Source organism: Stegodyphus dumicola, chromosome 7 (assembly GCF_044657685.1).
Source record: "Stegodyphus dumicola isolate Sdum_Otavi_A_Nest chromosome 7, ASM4465768v1".
Classification (NCBI taxonomy): Eukaryota; Metazoa; Arthropoda; class Arachnida; order Araneae; family Eresidae; genus Stegodyphus; species Stegodyphus dumicola.
The window spans coordinates 190,247,992-190,266,371 of NC_140774.1; positions in this window are offsets into that span (position 1 = coordinate 190,247,992).

Consider the following 18,380-nt stretch of genomic DNA (forward strand, 5'->3'; position numbering starts at 1 on the left):
CACATTGCACCTATTTTATTAGATAGAGGCTCCTCTATAACCAGAAATATTGTGCAGCTCCTTAACGTGCGCCTATTGTATTTATCTAATACAATAGGCGCACGTTAAGGTTAAGATGTTCCTCTATAATTAGAAGCATTGTGTAGCTCCTCAAATTGCATTTCAGTTGATATTCATGATTTAGAGCAGTGAGAACGCGTCAGAAACATTCTGCAGCTCCTCACATTGCACCTATTGTATTAGATAGAGGCTCCTCTATAACCAGAAATATTGTGCAGCTCCTTAACGTGCGCCTATTGTATTAGATAGACGTTCCTCTATAATTAGAAGCATTGTGTAGCTCCTCAAATTGCATTTCAATTAATATTCATGATTTAGAGCGGTGAGAACGCGTCAGAAACATTCTGCAGCTCCTCACATTGCACCTATTGTATTAGATAGAAGCTCCACTATAACCAGAAATATTGTGCAGCTCCTTAACTTGCGCCTATTGTATTAGATAGACGTTCCTCTATAATTAGAAGCATTGTGTAGCTCCTCAAATTGCATTTCAATTAATATTCATGATTTAGAGCCGTGAGAACGCGTCAGAAACATTCTGCAGCTCCTCACATTGCACCTATTGTATTAGATAGAAGCTCCACTATAACCAGAAATATTGTGCAGCTCCTTAACGTGCGCCTATTGTATTAGATAGACGTTCCTCTATAATTAGAAGCATTGTGTAGCTCCTCAAATTGCATTTCAATTAATATTCATGATTTAGAGCCGTGAGAACGCGTCAGAAACATTCTGCAGCTCCTCACATTGCACCTATTGTATTAGATAGAGGCTCCTCTATAACCAGAAATATTGTGCAGCTCCTTAACGTGCGCCTATTGTATTAGATAGACGTTCCTCTATAATTAGAAGCATTGTGTAGCTCCTCAAATTGCATTTCAGATGATATTCATGATTTAGAGCAGTGAGAACGCGTCAGAAACATTCTGCAGCTCCTCACATTGCACCTATTTTATTAGATAGAGGCTCCTCTATAACCAGAAATATTGTGCAGCTCCTTAACGTGCGCCTATTGTATTTATCTAATACAATAGGCGCACGTTAAGGTTAAGATGTTCCTCTATAATTAGAAGCATTTTGTAGCTCCTCAAATTGCATTTCAGTTGATATTCATGATTTAGAGCAGTGAGAACGCGTCAGAAACATTCTGCAGCTCCTCACATTGCACCTATTGTATTAGATAGAGGCTCCTCTATAACCAGAAATATTGTGCAGCTCCTTAACGTGCGCCTATTGTATTAGATAGACGTTCCTCTATAATTAGAAGCATTGTGTAGCTCCTCAAATTGCATTTCAATTAATATTCATGATTTAGAGCCGTGAGAACGCGTCAGAAACATTCTGCAGCTCCTCACATTGCACCTATTGTATTAGATAGAGGCTCCTCTATAGCCAGAAATATTGTGCAGCTCCTTAACGTGCGTCTATTGTATTAGATAGACGTTCCTCTATAATTAGAAGCATTGTGTAGCTCCTCAAATTGCATTTCAATTGATATTCATGATTTAGAGCCGTGAGAACGCGTCAGAAACATTCTGCAGCTGCTCACATTGCACCTATTGTATTAGATAGAGGCTCCTCTATAACCAGAAATATTGTGCAGCTCCGTAACGTGCGCCTGTTGTATTAGATAAACGTTCCTCTATAATTAGAAGCATTGTGTAGCTCCTCAAATTGCATTTCAGTTGATATTCATGATTTAGAGCAGTGAGAACGCGTCAGAAACATTCTGCAGCTCCTCACATTGCACCTATTTTATTAGATAGAGGCTCCTCTATAACCAGAAATATTGTGCAGCTCCTTAACGTGCGCCTATTGTATTTATCTAATGCAATAGGCGCACGTTAAGGTTAAGATGTTCCTCTATAATTAGAAGCATTGTGTAGCTCCTCAAATTGCATTTCAGTTGATATTCATGATTTAGAGCAGTGAGAACGCGTCAGAAACATTCTGCAGCTCCTCACATTGCACCTATTGTATTAGATAGAAGCTCCACTATAACCAGAAATATTGTGCAGCTCCTTAACTTGCGCCTATTGTATTAGATAGACGTTCCTCTATAATTAGAAGCATTGTGTAGCTCCTCAAATTGCATTTCAATTAATATTCATGATTTAGAGCCGTGAGAACGCGTCAGAAACATTCTGCAGCTCCTCACATTGCACCTATTGTATTAGATAGAAGCTCCACTATAACCAGAAATATTGTGCAGCTCCTTAACGTGCGCCTATTGTATTAGATAGACGTTCCTCTATAATTAGAAGCATTGTGTAGCTCCTCAAATTGCATTTCAATTAATATTCATGATTTAGAGCCGTGAGAACGCGTCAGAAACATTCTGCAGCTCCTCACATTGCACCTATTGTATTAGATAGAAGCTCCACTATAACCAGAAATATTGTGCAGCTCCTTAACGTGCGCCTATTGTATTAGATAGACGTTCCTCTATAATTAGAAGCATTGTGTAGCTCCTCAAATTGCATTTCAATTAATATTCATGATTTAGAGCCGTGAGAACGCGTCAGAAACATTCTGCAGCTCCTCACATTGCACCTATTGTATTAGATAGAAGCTCCACTATAACCAGTAATATTGTGCAGCTCTTTAACGTGCGCCTATTGTATTAGATAGACGTTCCTCTATAATTAGAAGCATTGTGTAGCTCCTCAAATTGCATTTCAATTAATATTCATGATTTAGAGCCGTGAGAACGCGTCAGAAACATTCTGCAGCTCCTCACATTGCACCTATTGTATTAGATAGAAGCTCCACTATAACCAGAAATATTGTGCAGCTCCTTAACGTGCGCCTATTGTATTAGATAGACGTTCCTCTATAATTAGAAGCATTGTGTAGCTCCTCAAATTGCATTTCAATTAATATTCATGATTTAGAGCCGTGAGAACGCGTCAGAAACATTCTGCAGCTCCTCACATTGCACCTATTGTATTAGATAGAAGCTCCACTATAACCAGAAATATTGTGCAGCTCCTTAACGTGCGCCTATTGTATTAGATAGACGTTCCTCTATAATTAGAAGCATTGTGTAGCTCCTCAAATTGCATTTCAGTTGATATTCATGATTTAGAGCAGTGAGAACGCGTCAGAAATATTCTGCAGCTGCTCACATTGCACCTATTGTATTAGATAGAGGCTCCTCTATAACCAGAAATATTGTGCAGCTCCGTAACGTGCGCCTCTTGTATTAGATAAACGTTCCTCTATAATTAGATGCATTGTGTAGCTCCTCAAATTGCATTTCAGTTGATATTCATGATTTAGAGCCGTGAGAACGCGTCAGAAACATTCTGCAGCTGCTCACATTGCACCTATTGTATTAGATAGAGGCTCCTCTATAACCAGAAATATTGTGCAGCTCCGTAACGTGCGCCTGTTGTATTAGATAAACGTTCCTCTATAATTAGAAGCATTGTGTAGCTCCTCAAATTGCATTTCAGTTGATATTCATGATTTAGAGCAGTGAGAACGCGTCAGAAACATTCTGCAGCTCCTCACATTGCACCTATTTTATTAGATAGAGGCTCCTCTATAACCAGAAATATTGTGCAGCTCCTTAACGTGCGCCTATTGTATTTATCTAATACAATAGGCGCACGTTAAGGTTAAGATGTTCCTCTATAATTAGAAGCATTGTGTAGCTCCTCAAATTGCATTTCAGTTGATATTCATGATTTAGAGCAGTGAGAACGCGTCAGAAACATTCTGCAGCTCCTCACATTGCACCTATTGTATTAGATAGAGGCTCCTCTATAACCAGAAATATTGTGCAGCTCCTTAACGTGCGCCTATTGTATTAGATAGACGTTCCTCTATAATTAGAAGCATTGTGTAGCTCCTCAAATTGCATTTCAATTAATATTCATGATTTAGAGCGGTGAGAACGCGTCAGAAACATTCTGCAGCTCCTCACATTGCACCTATTGTATTAGATAGAAGCTCCACTATAACCAGAAATATTGTGCAGCTCCTTAACTTGCGCCTATTGTATTAGATAGACGTTCCTCTATAATTAGAAGCATTGTGTAGCTCCTCAAATTGCATTTCAATTAATATTCATGATTTAGAGCCGTGAGAACGCGTCAGAAACATTCTGCAGCTCCTCACATTGCACCTATTGTATTAGATAGAAGCTCCACTATAACCAGAAATATTGTGCAGCTCCTTAACGTGCGCCTATTGTATTAGATAGACGTTCCTCTATAATTAGAAGCATTGTGTAGCTCCTCAAATTGCATTTCAATTAATATTCATGATTTAGAGCCGTGAGAACGCGTCAGAAACATTCTGCAGCTCCTCACATTGCACCTATTGTATTAGATAGAGGCTCCTCTATAACCAGAAATATTGTGCAGCTCCTTAACGTGCGCCTATTGTATTAGATAGACGTTCCTCTATAATTAGAAGCATTGTGTAGCTCCTCAAATTGCATTTCAGATGATATTCATGATTTAGAGCAGTGAGAACGCGTCAGAAACATTCTGCAGCTCCTCACATTGCACCTATTTTATTAGATAGAGGCTCCTCTATAACCAGAAATATTGTGCAGCTCCTTAACGTGCGCCTATTGTATTTATCTAATACAATAGGCGCACGTTAAGGTTAAGATGTTCCTCTATAATTAGAAGCATTTTGTAGCTCCTCAAATTGCATTTCAGTTGATATTCATGATTTAGAGCAGTGAGAACGCGTCAGAAACATTCTGCAGCTCCTCACATTGCACCTATTGTATTAGATAGAGGCTCCTCTATAACCAGAAATATTGTGCAGCTCCTTAACGTGCGCCTATTGTATTAGATAGACGTTCCTCTATAATTAGAAGCATTGTGTAGCTCCTCAAATTGCATTTCAATTAATATTCATGATTTAGAGCCGTGAGAACGCGTCAGAAACATTCTGCAGCTCCTCACATTGCACCTATTGTATTAGATAGAGGCTCCTCTATAGCCAGAAATATTGTGCAGCTCCTTAACGTGCGTCTATTGTATTAGATAGACGTTCCTCTATAATTAGAAGCATTGTGTAGCTCCTCAAATTGCATTTCAATTGATATTCATGATTTAGAGCCGTGAGAACGCGTCAGAAACATTCTGCAGCTGCTCACATTGCACCTATTGTATTAGATAGAGGCTCCTCTATAACCAGAAATATTGTGCAGCTCCGTAACGTGCGCCTGTTGTATTAGATAAACGTTCCTCTATAATTAGAAGCATTGTGTAGCTCCTCAAATTGCATTTCAGTTGATATTCATGATTTAGAGCAGTGAGAACGCGTCAGAAACATTCTGCAGCTCCTCACATTGCACCTATTTTATTAGATAGAGGCTCCTCTATAACCAGAAATATTGTGCAGCTCCTTAACGTGCGCCTATTGTATTTATCTAATGCAATAGGCGCACGTTAAGGTTAAGATGTTCCTCTATAATTAGAAGCATTGTGTAGCTCCTCAAATTGCATTTCAGTTGATATTCATGATTTAGAGCAGTGAGAACGCGTCAGAAACATTCTGCAGCTCCTCACATTGCACCTATTGTATTAGATAGAAGCTCCACTATAACCAGAAATATTGTGCAGCTCCTTAACTTGCGCCTATTGTATTAGATAGACGTTCCTCTATAATTAGAAGCATTGTGTAGCTCCTCAAATTGCATTTCAATTAATATTCATGATTTAGAGCCGTGAGAACGCGTCAGAAACATTCTGCAGCTCCTCACATTGCACCTATTGTATTAGATAGAAGCTCCACTATAACCAGAAATATTGTGCAGCTCCTTAACGTGCGCCTATTGTATTAGATAGACGTTCCTCTATAATTAGAAGCATTGTGTAGCTCCTCAAATTGCATTTCAATTAATATTCATGATTTAGAGCCGTGAGAACGCGTCAGAAACATTCTGCAGCTCCTCACATTGCACCTATTGTATTAGATAGAAGCTCCACTATAACCAGAAATATTGTGCAGCTCCTTAACGTGCGCCTATTGTATTAGATAGACGTTCCTCTATAATTAGAAGCATTGTGTAGCTCCTCAAATTGCATTTCAATTAATATTCATGATTTAGAGCCGTGAGAACGCGTCAGAAACATTCTGCAGCTCCTCACATTGCACCTATTGTATTAGATAGAAGCTCCACTATAACCAGTAATATTGTGCAGCTCTTTAACGTGCGCCTATTGTATTAGATAGACGTTCCTCTATAATTAGAAGCATTGTGTAGCTCCTCAAATTGCATTTCAATTAATATTCATGATTTAGAGCCGTGAGAACGCGTCAGAAACATTCTGCAGCTCCTCACATTGCACCTATTGTATTAGATAGAAGCTCCACTATAACCAGAAATATTGTGCAGCTCCTTAACGTGCGCCTATTGTATTAGATAGACGTTCCTCTATAATTAGAAGCATTGTGTAGCTCCTCAAATTGCATTTCAATTAATATTCATGATTTAGAGCCGTGAGAACGCGTCAGAAACATTCTGCAGCTCCTCACATTGCACCTATTGTATTAGATAGAAGCTCCACTATAACCAGAAATATTGTGCAGCTCCTTAACGTGCGCCTATTGTATTAGATAGACGTTCCTCTATAATTAGAAGCATTGTGTAGCTCCTCAAATTGCATTTCAGTTGATATTCATGATTTAGAGCAGTGAGAACGCGTCAGAAATATTCTGCAGCTCCTCACATTGCACCTATTGTATTAGATAGAGGCTCCTCTATAACCAGAAATATTGTGCAGCTCCTTAACGTGCGTCTATTGTATTAGATAGACGTTCCTCTATAATTAGAAGCATTGTGTAGCTCCTCAAATTGCATTTCAATTGATATTCATGATTTAGAGCCGTGAGAACGCGTCAGAAACATTCTGCAGCTCCTCACATTGCACCTATTGTATTAGATAGAGGCTCCTCTATAACCAGAAATATTGTGAAGCTCCGTAACGTGCGCCTGTTGTATTAGATAAACGTTCCTCTATAATTAGAAGCATTGTGTAGCTCCACAAATTGCATTTCAGTTGATATTCATGATTTAGAGCAGTGAGAACGCGTCAGAAACATTCTGCAGCTCCTCACATTGCACCTATTTTATTAGATAGAGGCTCCTCTATAACCAGAAATATTGTGCAGCTCCTTAACGTGCCCTATTGTATTTATCTAATACAATAGGCGCACGTTAAGGTTAAGATGTTCCTCTATAATTAGAAGCATTGTGTAGCTCCTCAAATTGCATTTCAGTTGATATTCATGCTTTAGAGCAGTGAGAACGCGTCAGAAACATTCTGCAACTCCTCACATTGCACCTATTGTATTAGAGAGAAGCTCCACTATAACCAGAAATATTGTGCAGCTCCTTAACGTGCGCCTATTGTATTAGATAGACGTTCCTCTATAATTAGAAGCATTGTGTAGCTCCTCAAATTGCATTTCAATTAATATTCATGATTTAGAGCCGTGAGAACGCGTCAGAAACATTCTGCAGCTCCTCACATTGCACCTATTGTATTAGATAGAAGCTCCACTATAACCAGAAATATTGTGCAGCTCATTAACGTGCGCCTATTGTATTAGATAGACGTTCCTCTATAATTAGAAGCATTGTGTAGCTCCTCAAATTGCATTTCAGTTGATATTCATGATTTAGACCAGTGAGAACGCGTCAGAAATACTCTGCAGCTCCTCACATTGCACCTATTGTATTAGATAGAGGCTCCTCTATAACCAGAAATATTGTGCAACTCCTTAACGTGCGCCTATTGTATTTATCTAATACAATAGGCGCACGTTAAGGTTAAGATGTTCCTCTATAATTAGAAGCATTGTGTAGCTCCTCAAATTGCATTTCAGTTGATATTCATGCTTTAGAGCAGTGAGAACGCGTCAGAAACATTCTGCAGCTCCTCACATTGCACCTATTGTATTAGATAGAGGCTCCTCTATAACCAGAAATATTGTGCAGCTCCTTAACGTGCGCCTATTGTATTAGATAGACGTTCCTCTATAATTAGAAGCATTGTGTAGCTCCTCAAATTGCATTTCAATTAATATTCATGATTTAGAGCCGTGAGAACGCGTCAGAAACATTCTGCAGCTCCTCACATTGCACCTATTGTATTAGATAGAGGCTCCTCTATAACCAGAAATATTGTGCAGCTCCTTAACGTGCGCCTATTGTATTAGATAGACGTTCCTCTATAATTAGAAGCATTGTGTAGCTCCTCAAATTGCATTTCAGTTGATATTCATGATTTAGAGCAGTGAGAACGCGTCAGAAATATTCTGCAGCTCCTCACATTGCACCTATTGTATTAGATAGAAGCTCCACTATAACCAGAAATATTGTGCAACTCCTTAACGTGCGCCTATTGTATTTATCTAATACAATAGGCGCACGTTAAGGTTAAGATGTTCCTCTATAATTAGAAGCATTGTGTAGCTCCTCAAATTGCATTTCAGTTGATATTCATGCTTTAGAGCAGTGAGAACGCGTCAGAAACATTCTGCAGCTCCTCACATTGCACCTATTGTATTAGATAGAGGCTCCTCTATAACCAGAAATATTGTGCAGCTCCTTAACGTGCGTCTATTGTATTAGATAGACGTTCCTCTATAATTAGAAGCATTGTGTAGCTCCTCAAATTGCATTTCAATTGATATTCATGATTTAGAGCCGTGAGAACGCGTCAGAAACATTCTGCAGCTCCTCACATTGCACCTATTGTATTAGATAGAGGCTCCTCTATAACCAGAAATATTGTGCAGCTCCTTAACGTGCGCCTATTGTATTAGATAGACGTTCCTCTATAATTAGAAGCATTGTGTAGCTCCTCAAATTGCATTTCAATTAATATTCATGATTTAGAGCCGTGAGAACGCGTCAGAAACATTCTGCAGCTCCTCACATTGCACCTATTGTATTAGATAGAAGCTCCACTATAACCAGAAATATTGTGCAACTCCTTAACGTGCGCCTATTGTATTTATCTAATACAATAGGCGCACGTTAAGGTTAAGATGTTCCTCTATAATTAGAAGCATTGTGTAGCTCCTAAAATTGCATTTCAGTTGATATTCATGCTTTAGAGCAGTGAGAACGCGTCAGAAACATTCTGCAGCTCCTCACATTGCACCTATTGTATTAGATAGAGGCTCCTCTATAACCAGAAATATTGTGCAGCTCCTTAACGTGCGCGTATTGTATTAGATAGACTTTCCTCTATAATTAGAAGCATTGTGTAGCTCCTCAAATTGCATTTCAGTTGATATTCATGATTTAGAGCAGTGAGAACGCGTCAGAAATATTCTGCAGCTCCTCACATTGCACTTTTTGTATTAGATAGAGGCTCCTCTATAACCAGAAATAATTTGCAGCTCCTTAACGTGCGCCTATTGTATTAGATAGACGTTCCTCTATAATTAGAAGCATTGTGTAGCTCCTCAAATTGCATTTCAGTTGATATTCATGATTTAGAGCAGTGAGAACGCGTCAGAAATATTCTGCAGCTCCTCACATTGCACCTATTGTATTAGATAGAGGCTCCTCTATAACCAGAAATATTGTGCAGCTCCTTAACGTGCGCCTATTGTATTAGATAGACTTTCCTCTATAATTAGAAGCATTGTGTAGCTCCTCAAATTGCATTTCAGTTGATATTCATGATTTAGAGCAGTGAGAACGCGTCAGAAATATTCTGCAGCTCCTCACATTGCACTTATTGTATTAGATAGAGGCTCCTCTATAACCAGAAATAATTTGCAGCTCCTTAACGTGCGCCTATTGTATTAGATAGACGTTCCTCTATAATTAGAAGCATTGTGTAGCTCCTCAAATTGCATTTCAGTTGATATTCATGCTTTAGAGCAGTGAGAACGCGTCAGAAACATTCTGCAACTCCTCACATTGCACCTATTGTATTAGAGAGAAGCTCCACTATAACCAGAAATATTGTGCAGCTCCTTAACGTGCGCCTATTGTATTAGATAGACGTTCCTGTATAATTAGAAGCATTGTGTAGCTCCTCAAATTGCATTTCAATTAATATTCATGATTTAGAGCCGTGAGAACGCGTCAGAAACATTCTGCAGCTCCTCACATTGCACCTATTGTATTAGATAGAGGCTCCTCTATAACCAGAAATAATTTGCAGCTCCTTAACGTGCGCCTATTGTATTAGATAGACGTTCCTCTATAATTAGAAGCATTGTGTAGCTCCTCAAATTGCATTTCAGTTGATATTCATGATTTAGAGCAGTGAGAACGCGTCAGAAATATTCTGCAGCTCCTCACATTGCACCTATTGTATTAGATAGAGGCTCCTCTATAACCAGAAATATTGTGCAGCTCCTTAATGTGCGCCTATTGTATTAGATAGACGTTCCTCTATAATTAGAAGCATTGTGTAGCTCCTCAAATTGCATTTCAGTTGATATTCATGATTTAGAGCAGTGAGAACGCGTCAGAAATATTCTCCAGCTCCTCACATTGCACCTATTGTATTAGATAGAGGCTCCTCTATAACCAGAAATAATTTGCAGCTCCTTAACGTGCGCCTATTGTATTAGATAGACGTTCCTCTATAATTAGAAGCATTGTGTAGCTCCTCAAATTGCATTTCAGTTGATATTCATGATTTAGAGCAGTGAGAACGCGTCAGAAATATTCTGCAGCTCCTCACATTGCACCTATTGTATTAGATAGAGGCTCCTCTATAACCAGAAATATTGTGCAGCTCCTTAATGTGCGCCTATTGTATTAGATAGACGTTCCTCTATAATTAGAAGCATTGTGTAGCTCCTCAAATTGCATTTCAGTTGATATTCATGATTTAGAGCAGTGAGAACGCGTCAGAAATATTCTTCAGCTCCTCACATTGCACTTATTGTATTAGGTAGAGGCTCCTCTATAACCAGAAATATTGTGCAGCTCCTTAACGTGCGCCTATTGTATTAGATAGACGTTCCTCTATAATTAGAAGCATTGTGTAGCTCCTCAAATTGCATTTCAGTTGATATTCATGATTTAGAGCAGTGAGAACGCGTCAGAAATATTCTGCAGCTCCTCACATTGCACTTATTGTATTAGATAGAGGCTCCTCTATAACCAGAAATAATTTGCAGCTCCTTAACGTGCGCCTATTGTATTAGATAGACGTTCCTCTATAATTAGAAGCATTGTGTAGCTCCTCAAATTGCATTTGAGTTGATATTCATGATTTAGAGCCGTGAGAACGCGTCAGAAACATTCTGCAACTCCTCACATTGCACCTATTGTATTAGAGAGAAGCTCCACTATAACCAGAAATATTGTGCAGCTCCTTAACGTGCGCCTATTGTATTAGATAGACGTTCCTCTATAATTAGAAGCATTGTGTAGCTCCTCAAATTGCATTTCAATTAATATTCATGATTTAGAGCCGTGAGAACGCGTCAGAAACATTCTGCAACTCCTCACATTGCACCTATTGTATTAGAGAGAAGCTCCACTATAACCAGAAATATTGTGCAGCTCCTTAACGTGCGCCTATTGTATTAGATAGACGTTCCTCTATAATTAGAAGCATTGTGTAGCTCCTCAAATTGCATTTCAATTAATATTCATGATTTAGAGCCGTGAGAACGCGTCAGAAACATTCTGCAGCTCCTCACATTGCACCTATTGTATTAGATAGAAGCTCCACTATAACCAGAAATATTGTGCAGCTCCTTAACGTGCGCCTATTGTATTAGATAGACGTTCCTCTATAATTAGAAGCATTGTGTAGCTCCTCAAATTGCATTTCAGTTGATATTCATGATTTAGAGCAGTGAGAACGCGACAGAAATATTCTGCAGCTCCTCACATTGCACCTATTGTATTAGATAGAGGCTAATCTATAACCAGAAATATTGTGCAGCTCCTTAACGTGCGTCTATTGTATTAGATAGACGTTCCTCTATAATTAGAAGCATTGTGTAGCTCCTCAAATTGCATTTCAATTGATATTCATGATTTAGAGCCGTGAGAACGCGTCAGAACCATTCTGCAGCTCCTCACATTGCACCTATTGTATTAGATAGAGGCTCCTCTATAACCAGAAATATTGTGCAGCTCCGTAACGTGCGCCTGTTGTATTAGATAAACGTTCCTCTATAATTAGAAGCATTGTGTAGCTCCTCAAATTGCATTTCAGTTGATATTCATGATTTAGAGCAGTGAGAACGCGTCAGAAACATTCTGCAGCTCCTCACATTGCACCTATTTTATTAGATAGAGGCTCCTCTATAACCAGAAATATTGTGCAGCTTCTTAACGTGCGCCTATTGTATTTATCTAATACAATAGACGCACGTTAAGGTTAAGATGTTCCTCTATAATTAGAAGCATTGTGTAGCTCCTCAAATTGCATTTCAGTTGATATTCATGATTTAGAGCAGTGAGAACGCGTCAGAAACATTCTGCAGCTCCTCACATTGCACCTATTGTATTAGATAGAGGCTCCTCTATAACCAGAAATATTGTGCAGCTCCTTAACGTGCGCCTATTGTATTAGATAGACGTTCCTCTATAATTAGAAGCATTTTGTAGCTCCTCAAATTGCATTTCAGTTGATATTCATGATTTAGAGCAGTGAGAACGCGTCAGAAATATTCTGCAGCTCCTCACATTGCACCTATTGTATTAGATAGAGGCTCCTCTATAACCAGAAGTATTGTGCAGCTCCTTAACGTGCGCCTATTGTATTAGATAGACTTTCCTCTATAATTAGAAGCATTGTGTAGCTCCTCAAATTGCATTTCAGTTGATATTCATGATTTAGAGCAGTGAGAACGCGTCAGAAATATTCTGCAGCTCCTCACATTGCACTTATTGTATTAGATAGAGGCTCCTCTATAACCAGAAATAATTTGCAGCTCCTTAACGTGCGCCTATTGTATTAGATAGACGTTCCTCTATAATTAGAAGCATTGTGTAGCTCCTCAAATTGCATTTCAGTTGATATTCATGATTTAGAGCAGTGAGAACGCGTCAGAAATATTCTGCAGCTCCTCACATTGCACCTATTGTATTAGGTAGAGGCTCCTCTATAACCAGAAATATTGTGCAGCTCCTTAACGTGCGCCTATTGTATTAGATAGACGTTCCTCTATAATTAGAAGCATTGTGTAGCTCCTCAAATTGCATTTCAGTTGATATTCATGATTTAGAGCAGTGAGAACGCGTCAGAAATATTCTGCAGCTCCTCCCATTGCACCTATTGTATTAGATAGAGGCTCCTCTATAACCAGAAATAATTTGCAGCTCCTTAACGTGCGCCTATTGTATTAGATAGACGTTCCTCTATAATTAGAAGCATTGTGTAGCTCCTCAAATTGCATTTCAGTTGATATTCATGATTTAGAGTAGTGAGAACGCGTCAGAAATATTCTGCAGCTCCTCACATTGCACCTATTGTATTAGATAGAGGCTCCTCTATAACCAGAAATAATTTGCAGCTCCTTAACGTGCGCCTATTGTATTAGATAGACGTTCCTCTATAATTAGAAGCATTGTGTAGCTCCTCAAATTGCATTTCAGTTGATATTCATGATTTAGAGCAGTGAGAACGCGTCAGAAATATTCTGCAGCTCCTCACATTGCACCTATTGTATTAGATAGAGGCTCCTCTATAACCAGAAATATTGTGCAGCTCCTTAATGTGCGCCTATTGTATTAGATAGACGTTCCTCTATAATTAGAAGCATTGTGTAGCTCCTCAAATTGCATTTCAGTTGATATTCATGATTTAGAGCAGTGAGAACGCGTCAGAAATATTCTTCAGCTCCTCACATTGCACTTATTGTATTAGGTAGAGGCTCCTCTATAACCAGAAATATTGTGCAGCTCCTTAACGTGCGCCTATTGTATTAGATAGACGTTCCTCTATAATTAGAAGCATTGTGTAGCTCCTCAAATTGCATTTCAGTTGATATTCATGATTTAGAGCAGTGAGAACGCGTCAGAAATATTCTGCAGCTCCTCACATTGCACTTATTGTATTAGATAGAGGCTCCTCTATAACCAGAAATAATTTGCAGCTCCTTAACGTGCGCCTATTGTATTAGATAGACGTTCCTCTATAATTAGAAGCATTGTGTAGCTCCTCAAATTGCATTTGAGTTGATATTCATGATTTAGAGCCGTGAGAACGCGTCAGAAACATTCTGCAACTCCTCACATTGCACCTATTGTATTAGAGAGAAGCTCCACTATAACCAGAAATATTGTGCAGCTCCTTAACGTGCGCCTATTGTATTAGATAGACGTTCCTCTATAATTAGAAGCATTGTGTAGCTCCTCAAATTGCATTTCAATTAATATTCATGATTTAGAGCCGTGAGAACGCGTCAGAAACATTCTGCAACTCCTCACATTGCACCTATTGTATTAGAGAGAAGCTCCACTATAACCAGAAATATTGTGCAGCTCCTTAACGTGCGCCTATTGTATTAGATAGACGTTCCTCTATAATTAGAAGCATTGTGTAGCTCCTCAAATTGCATTTCAATTAATATTCATGATTTAGAGCCGTGAGAACGCGTCAGAAACATTCTGCAGCTCCTCACATTGCACCTATTGTATTAGATAGAAGCTCCACTATAACCAGAAATATTGTGCAGCTCCTTAACGTGCGCCTATTGTATTAGATAGACGTTCCTCTATAATTAGAAGCATTGTGTAGCTCCTCAAATTGCATTTCAGTTGATATTCATGATTTAGAGCAGTGAGAACGCGACAGAAATATTCTGCAGCTCCTCACATTGCACCTATTGTATTAGATAGAGGCTAATCTATAACCAGAAATATTGTGCAGCTCCTTAACGTGCGTCTATTGTATTAGATAGACGTTCCTCTATAATTAGAAGCATTGTGTAGCTCCTCAAATTGCATTTCAATTGATATTCATGATTTAGAGCCGTGAGAACGCGTCAGAAACATTCTGCAGCTCCTCACATTGCACCTATTGTATTAGATAGAGGCTCCTCTATAACCAGAAATATTGTGCAGCTCCATAACGTGCGCCTGTTGTATTAGATAAACGTTCCTCTATAATTAGAAGCATTGTGTAGCTCCTCAAATTGCATTTCAGTTGATATTCATGATTTAGAGCAGTGAGAACGCGTCAGAAACATTCTGCAGCTCCTCACATTGCACCTATTTTATTAGATAGAGGCTCCTCTATAACCAGAAATATTGTGCAGCTTCTTAACGTGCGCCTATTGTATTTATCTAATACAATAGACGCACGTTAAGGTTAAGATGTTCCTCTATAATTAGAAGCATTGTGTAGCTCCTCAAATTGCATTTCAGTTGATATTCATGATTTAGAGCAGTGAGAACGCGTCAGAAACATTCTGCAGCTCCTCACATTGCACCTATTGTATTAGATAGAGGCTCCTCTATAACCAGAAATATTGTGCAGCTCCTTAACGTGCGCCTATTGTATTAGATAGACGTTCCTCTATAATTAGAAGCATTTTGTAGCTCCTCAAATTGCATTTCAGTTGATATTCATGATTTAGAGCAGTGAGAACGCGTCAGAAATATTCTGCAGCTCCTCACATTGCACCTATTGTATTAGATAGAGGCTCCTCTATAACCAGAAGTATTGTGCAGCTCCTTAACGTGCGCCTATTGTATTAGATAGACTTTCCTCTATAATTAGAAGCATTGTGTAGCTCCTCAAATTGCATTTCAGTTGATATTCATGATTTAGAGCAGTGAGAACGCGTCAGAAATATTCTGCAGCTCCTCACATTGCACTTATTGTATTAGATAGAGGCTCCTCTATAACCAGAAATAATTTGCAGCTCCTTAACGTGCGCCTATTGTATTAGATAGACGTTCCTCTATAATTAGAAGCATTGTGTAGCTCCTCAAATTGCATTTCAGTTGATATTCATGATTTAGAGCAGTGAGAACGCGTCAGAAATATTCTGCAGCTCCTCACATTGCACCTATTGTATTAGGTAGAGGCTCCTCTATAACCAGAAATATTGTGCAGCTCCTTAACGTGCGCCTATTGTATTAGATAGACGTTCCTCTATAATTAGAAGCATTGTGTAGCTCCTCAAATTGCATTTCAGTTGATATTCATGATTTAGAGCAGTGAGAACGCGTCAGAAATATTCTGCAGCTCCTCACATTGCACCTATTGTATTAGATAGAGGCTCCTCTATAACCAGAAATAATTTGCAGCTCCTTAACGTGCGCCTATTGTATTAGATAGACGTTCCTCTATAATTAGAAGCATTGTGTAGCTCCTCAAATTGCATTTCAGTTGATATTCATGATTTAGAGCAGTGAGAACGCGTCAGAAATATTCTGCAGCTCCTCACATTGCACCTATTGTATTAGATAGAGGCTCCTCTATAACCAGAAATATTGTGCAGCTCCTTAATGTGCGCCTATTGTATTAGATAGACGTTCCTCTATAATTAGAAGCATTGTGTAGCTCCTCAAATTGCATTTCAGTTGATATTCATGATTTAGAGCAGTGAGAACGCGTCAGAAATATTCTTCAGCTCCTCACATTGCACTTATTGTATTAGGTAGAGGCTCCTCTATAACCAGAAATATTGTGCAGCTCCTTAACGTGCGCCTATTGTATTAGATAGACGTTCCTCTATAATTAGAAGCATTGTGTAGCTCCTCAAATTGCATTTCAGTTGATATTCATGATTTAGAGCAGTGAGAACGCGTCAGAAATATTCTGTAGCTCCTCACATTGCACTTATTGTATTAGATAGAGGCTCCTCTATAACCAGAAATAATTTGCAGCTCCTTAACGTGCGCCTATTGTATTAGATAGACGTTCCTCTATAATTAGAAGCATTGTGTAGCTCCTCAAATTGCATTTGAGTTGATATTCATGATTTAGAGCCGTGAGAACGCGTCAGAAACATTCTGCAACTCCTCACATTGCACCTATTGTATTAGAGAGAAGCTCCACTATAACCAGAAATATTGTGCAGCTCCTTAACGTGCGCCTATTGTATTAGATAGACGTTCCTCTATAATTAGAAGCATTGTGTAGCTCCTCAAATTGCATTTCAATTAATATTCATGATTTAGAGCCGTGAGAACGCGTCAGAAACATTCTGCAACTCCTCACATTGCACCTATTGTATTAGAGAGAAGCTCCACTATAACCAGAAATATTGTGCAGCTCCTTAACGTGCGCCTATTGTATTAGATAGACGTTCCTCTATAATTAGAAGCATTGTGTAGCTCCTCAAATTGCATTTCAATTAATATTCATGATTTAGAGCCGTGAGAACGCGTCAGAAACATTCTGCAGCTCTTCACATTGCACCTATTGTATTAGATAGAAGCTCCACTATAACCAGAAATATTGTGCAGCTCCTTAACGTGCGCCTATTGTATTAGATAGACGTTCCTCTATAATTAGAAGCATTGTGTAGCTCCTTAAATTGCATTTCAGTTGATATTCATGATTTAGAGCAGTGAGAACGCGACAGAAATATTCTGCAGCTCCTCACATTGCACCTATTGTATTAGATAGAGGCTAATCTATAACCAGAAATATTGTGCAGCTCCTTAACGTGCGTCTATTGTATTAGATAGACGTTCCTCTATAATTAGAAGCATTGTGTAGCTCCTCAAATTGCATTTCAATTGATATTCATGATTTAGAGCCGCGAGAACGCGTCAGAAACATTCTGCAGCTCCTCACATTGCACCTATTGTATTAGATAGAGGCTCCTCTATAACCAGAAATATTGTGCAGCTCCGTAACGTGCGCCTGTTGTATTAGATAAACGTTCCTCTATAATTAGAAGCATTGTGTAGCTCCTCAAATTGCATTTCAGTTGATATTCATGATTTAGAGCAGTGAGAACGCGTCAGAAACATTCTGCAGCTCCTCATATTGCACCTATTTTATTAGATAGAGGCTCCTCTATAACCAGAAATATTGTGCAGCTTCTTAACGTGCGCCTATTGTATTTATCTAATACAATAGGCGCACGTTAAGGTTAAGATGTTCCTCTATAATTAGAAGCATTGTGTAGCTCCTCAAATTGCATTTCAGTTGATATTCATGATTTAGAGCAGTGAGAACGCGTCAGAAACATTCTGCAGCTCCTCACATTGCACCTATTGTATTAGATAGAGGCTCCTCTATAACCAGAAATATTGTGCAGCTCCTTAACGTGCGCCTATTGTATTAGATAGACGTTCCTCTATAATTAGAAGCATTTTGTAGCTCCTCAAATTGCATTTCAGTTGATATTCATGATTTAGAGCAGTGAGAACGCGTCAGAAATAT